Genomic DNA, 6000 nt, shown 5'->3' on the forward strand with positions numbered 1-6000 from the left:
AGAACAAATTCTTTAAATGATTTAAATACCCGTCTTGTACCTACGTAAGGTTTTATGTTGTAATAAAGACCCCAATAATTCATTGACTTTGTTTCAAAATCCTAAAGTCATATCTTTGGGAGCAAAGTGTTTGTGTGAATATATATATATATATATATATATATATATATATATATATATATATATATATATATATATATATATATATATATATACACATACAAATCTAGCTGCCTATCTAAAGTTGAGCGTACCACCTAAGGCGTAGAGAAGTGTATTTCCGAAGTGAAGTCATGGATGACATACAACAAACTGCAGATGGATGATGATAAAACCTAAGTGTTCCTTATCACCACGCAAACGCTTTCTCATTCACATCCTTTACCTCAAACAATAAGTATCAGCAATACTCGAAAATCGAGTATTTTAGCAAAAATCGAAAAACTAAATGAAAACAAAATTGCAAGAAACACCAGGCAAATGCAACAAGAAACCAGCGATGTAAAGCAAGTGGGGCCGTTCCCGAGCTCTCCTTCCCACTAATGACAGCCAACCATTCAAATGTAGGGACCTTTATGGGCCCACAGATTGAGGCCAAACTATCAGGGTTCCTTGAATCCATAAAAGCCTGGGGGAGGTGGCACCATCCCCTTCCCCAGGAACAACTAGCAGGCTGCGGTGCAGTCAGAAAAAAGTGGCACATGCACAATTGTGCGCACGCCACTATAATTAAACTCAACAACAAAACAAAATCAGCAACACCAAAATGAAAAAGTACAGCCACCACGAAACCTAGGTATCACTCTCGAACGTACGCTCGCATTACTCAGTGATGTAATGAAGAGATTCATGGTTGCATATCTGGATCAGAGACGCATCAGCTCCATTCGAAATTTTTGTTTGGTAGATGTCACTAAAACAAGTGTCTCTTATTACTTTAAAGATTGGACTATTGTTATTCACTTTAGCTTGGTTCGTCTCAGTATCTAATACAAAAAGTTTAAAAAGTTCCCGTTTTGTATCTTTCGTTCTATTTTGTTGACAGGCTCCTGTCCAATGCACATATCATACCTCAACCATTTGTACACCCAATCTAGAAACGTGCGCTCTTCTTTCGACACTCGCATTCCCATTGTTCCCATTGTAAAAACGAAGTCATACGGACACCGTTCTTTTGCCAAACGTGTTTCACCTTCGTGAAGCGAATGGCCCATACATCTTAGACATAAAGACGCAACGATCTGACTGAAAATTGCTCTTAAAACGCCTTTTTCGACTACAAGAACAGACTTAACGACTTCATGATATTTACTTCCTTAATTATTGTCAGCGTGTTCTTGATTTGTAATTTCATTGTGTTTTTCTTTATAATCATTTCGCTGCATACGTTTTTATAAGCTATCAAGTATTACATACATGAATCAACATGCTGACGGAGAACTCATCAACAGCAAACTTGAATCTAAACTTTTTGATTATCTCATATATGATTATTGGTATATTTTCTTCATGAAACTGTAACTACGGGTTTCCTATTGTTAACACTGAAATAATAAAATATATAAATAAGTAAATAAAGTAATGCCCATTACATACTTAGAGGACCACGATCAGGGCACACCTCCCCGCTGCTCTGTACCCTACACTGGCTATCCATTCGACCCAGAATCAAACACAAAATTTGTTCTCTGTGCTACGTTTCACTGTCGGACTCTAGTCCAACATACCTATCCGACCTCACCCATGTGTACAAACCAGCAAGATAATTACGCTCCTCTTCTGACAATCGTATACTCATTATTCCCACTATGAAAACAAAGTCATATGGACAGCGTTCTTTTGCATACCAGGGCCCAGCAACGTGGAATGAATTGCCCACTGAACTTAGACACAAAGACACAGTGATCCCATTCAAAAGTGCTCTAAAAACTCACTTATTTCGAATGCAAAAACAAACTTAAAGACCTAATAATGTTTCCTACCTTAAATATTCTCAGCATGTTTTTATGATTTCTAATTTCATGGTTTTTGTTTCTGTAATCATATCATTATATGTTTTTTATCTTATAGGTGTTGTCTAATGTTGTAAAGTGCTTAGAGCTTCTAAAGATTAGGCGCTATACAAAGTCCTCGTTATTATTATTATTATTATTATGATATTCAATGTTCATTTCTGTATAGGCTAATTTGAACGGTAAGTTAGTGAACTAAATGGGGACTACTCGAGCTACTAAATTATTGTTTAAATTACATTCATGTGGTGTTGTCTTCTGAAACAAAACAGAAAGTGCGTTTTCTTTCACAAGAAGTAATGACCAAAACGCTAATTAATGCAAAACGCTAATTAATACCAAGACGCTAATTAATACAAAAACCATGTATATCTCCTAAAAGTTATACAGTACAGTAATATCAGTGGCGTACTAACGGTAAATATCGCCTGGGGAGATGAAGATGGGCTTAAGGAGTTTTGGTGCTCCAAAAGCTCTGGCGGACATGGTATAAGCGCTTCAAGACCTCTGGCGCGCTGGGCAACCACCCTGTCCGACCCCGACCCCTCCCCGTTAGTGAGACTAGTTCAATCCTTTCGAACATAGGAAGTTTTACTGTTTGTCATCAGCATAGGAATTACACAAATTAATAAAATGTCCGGTTGTTTCATTTAGAAGCATGCTTGTATATTGAGAGTGGCGAAACTGCATCGACATTACTATTGTAGTTTATGTTCTCACGGTCAGTCACTATTGTCTTTCTAATACCATTTTCCTCTTTTTCTTTCTTACACGACGAACCCTATGCTGACAAAACTTATTTGTATAGAAATATAGATAGGTGAAAAAAATAGGTTTAGAAACGATTAAAAAAGTTATATATTCCGTTGAATAAATAATTGACTCCCCTGTTGCAGCGTTAAACAGTCCTAATATTGTTACTTTGGATAGATCTGCTCTGACATCATGTTACTCAGCAGCAACATTATTAAGTCACGTGTGTGCTTGACAGCATCCAAAGAGTTCCCATTAAGTGAAACATTGACTTTTTCATCGGATACAATGCATTTGTATAGGAAGTCACGAGGTCAGTAAATAATAATATAAAGTTGTTTCGTAAATCTAAAGGGAACACATCAAAGTTTGGTTTGTTACCTTTCACATGAATACTTCATCACCTAATTAAATCAAACCGCAGAAACAAACAAGGTTTTCGTATGCTTGTACATTTAACGATCACATCTGAGCGTTTGCGACCAGTTGTACAAAGATCTATCTCATCTGACGGCTTGCGACTATACTGTATCATTTCATGAATAGTTCTGGATACCTGTTGATAAAGTACGCGAAGTTGAAATACATGTAGTTCCATTCTTTATTTTTAAGATTTAGCAATACCGTATAAATAGTCGATTTAAAGTTGTGCGTCATCTTAGGAAGTTATTGAGTGATTCCCGAATTAAAATAAATTTTTGAACCTCGTGTTATATGGGGAAACAGCATTTTAATATAGAGCAACAGTAATATAATATAGGACAACAATAACGTGATAAAAGATAGATACGTTTTCAGTTGGTATTCTGCACTAAAAAATGCACTCATGCGCATCTATAAATATGAGTAAAACGCTTTCATTTTCTCCATTTCTTCGAAACGGACAGGAAATGGGATTACTACTTAATAAAATCTAAAATTATGTTTGCATCAATTAGGATAGCTATATATAAGGTCGGAAGGTACTTACAATTCTTCTAGGACAGGTTGACTCGTTTTAAGTATTAGACAAGGATCACGTGCCACCCGCTGGATTTTCATCAGCGTGTAATTCATAACCGCTTGCCGAAATCCTCAAAAGAAAAGATCAATCCCTATTTTCGCTTAAATTTCAACTATAAACCTGTTTAAAAATATGTGTAAACAGATATGAAATGATTCAGTGAACTGAATTTAAATAAAAATGGATTAATTTCCTTGTTACGAATTCCGGTGTAGACACGTATAGCGGAGGTGAAATAAAACACCACTTAAAATGTTACAGCATGGAAACAAATAGGAAGTAGGAATAGTACTGACAAGGAAAATAATATTTCAGGATGATTCTATATTCATTATTTATCTCATGATGAGATAAATAATCCGTTATGATCAATCAATCCTAATCTGCGACAAGATTGTTTACACTCAAGTATACAATTATTTATTAATGAAAAAATGCTCTTAAGAATGCATGAAAATGAACCCTAAGCAAAAAAAAAAAAAAAAAAAGAAAAAAGATAAATACAATAAATTACCACCAAACAAAATATAAAAAAAAATTAACATAACTACCTGCTATTCGATATTATGTGTCCCCCATCCGCTATCCTTATTCCTGTTTATACTCGATGACAAATGGTACACATTTTAAAGGAAAGATCTTTACTATAAAATTGTTCGAGTAGCTATTTTAACTTTCAAGACAGTCATAATCATGTATGAAAACGATGGAGAAATCAAGCAATGATTAATGTCGATTGCAAACCGAAATTAAGTGACAATCAAAATTTGGCGTCTGCTACCGAAACAGACTGCAATCCCGGCAACACGGAATGTAGAAATAAAGAAACACAGCAGCCTCAAAAACTTGCAAGTAAACTCATAATCATTCAAATGTGCTATTTAATGATAGTACGCAAGTTTGATGGATTATGTCTTGTTAATAAAGCAATTGGTGCAATGTCTGAAACCGAAATAGAAAGCAAGATTGACAGCAATCAAAAGGTCACATCTAAAAGAAATTATATTTTTAATAAGAATATTCATACAAGTAAATTCACGATAATTAAAATATGCTCTTTATTCATGTCATGCCTTAAAATCTATTGACCACTCTGTCATGTTTCTCCACCACAGCAGTACTGATTATATCAATCCGCAAAAAAAAACTCTGTTAACAAAACTAAAAAAATTCTCTTCATTTTCCTATGAGAACATTCATTAATTTGACACAATACTCAGTTTAAATTATCAAATCAAATTTGTAAAACACCGTTCCCCTAATTATAGCTAATAGTATTGTAAAATTGTAGAACTTCATTTTATTGATGCAATAATGCAGCCGTTAATCGCAATGACACAGAATGGAGAAACAAATATATGCCAATCAAATCTGCTTCCCTTACAAATATAACGAAAATCTACGATTTTTGAGTGGATATAGGGAAATAATTCACACCTGAAGTGGAAACATTTTATAATGTCGTGAAATATTTCGGTCTAAAGCATTCGCCTTTACCGATCACTGTCATCTTACCACATTCCGCGTGGGTTCGAATCTCGGGCTCGGACAAGCGTGAGAAAATTTGCCAGTAGCTTCCCGTGAGTTGGTGGTTCTTAGAGGGTTTTCTTGGGTTCTTCCTCCATCACTGGTACTGGCCCTCCATGTGTAGTGAAAAATGTCGTTAAATCCATAACAACACTATAACATCGTGAAATAATTCGTTGCATCCTCTTAAATACATAAACACGTAGATATCCTCTATATACTCTCGACAACTCATATATACAAAATTCTTTTTAACTTGTTCCCTAGATGAAGAATATTTCTCTTGATTGCGCACAAGATGAGACGGCACACACACACATACACACACACACACACACACACACACACACATATATATATATATATATATATATATATATATATATATATATATATATATATATATATATATATATATATATATATATATATATATAGTATAAACAGCTCTTGGGAGCAAGCCATATGATGAAATAACTTATGGATCTTACCACGGTCAACTTTTGTTGAAAATACTATTTCTTTGTATCATTTGTGACTTTTGTTGAAAAAAGTGTTTCTTTCTGTCATTTCACAATTCATTGATTTGCTCGAATGTGTTTGTACAACAGTGTAATAGTGAAGACAAGTGAGCTAGAAAAAGTCTTTACGTAGGATATATACTAACTGACAATTATGAAAATAAGAAATAACCACGGCTAGGGC

General features: G+C 34.5%; 1 protein-coding gene across 2 annotated transcripts in view; it reads right to left on the reverse strand.

The window, feature by feature from the left end:
- Positions 1-4011, reverse strand: part of LOC149806007 (uncharacterized) — a 51422-nt gene extending 47411 nt beyond the window's left edge. Inside the window, exon 1 of one of the 2 annotated variants that reach the window (XM_089950839.1) lies at positions 3736-4011. The gene's annotated coding sequence lies outside the window, so the exon portion shown is untranslated. Of the gene's footprint in view, positions 1-1071; positions 1198-3735 lie in introns of those variants that run through there. The other variant, XM_089950840.1, reaches the window with a different exon arrangement.
- Positions 4012-6000: the final 1989 nt, after the last annotated feature.

Source organism: Sinohyriopsis cumingii, chromosome 2 (genome assembly GCF_028554795.1).
Source record: "Sinohyriopsis cumingii isolate HCF-2022 chromosome 2, ASM2855479v2, whole genome shotgun sequence".
NCBI classification, from domain to species: Eukaryota; Metazoa; Mollusca; class Bivalvia; order Unionida; family Unionidae; genus Sinohyriopsis; species Sinohyriopsis cumingii.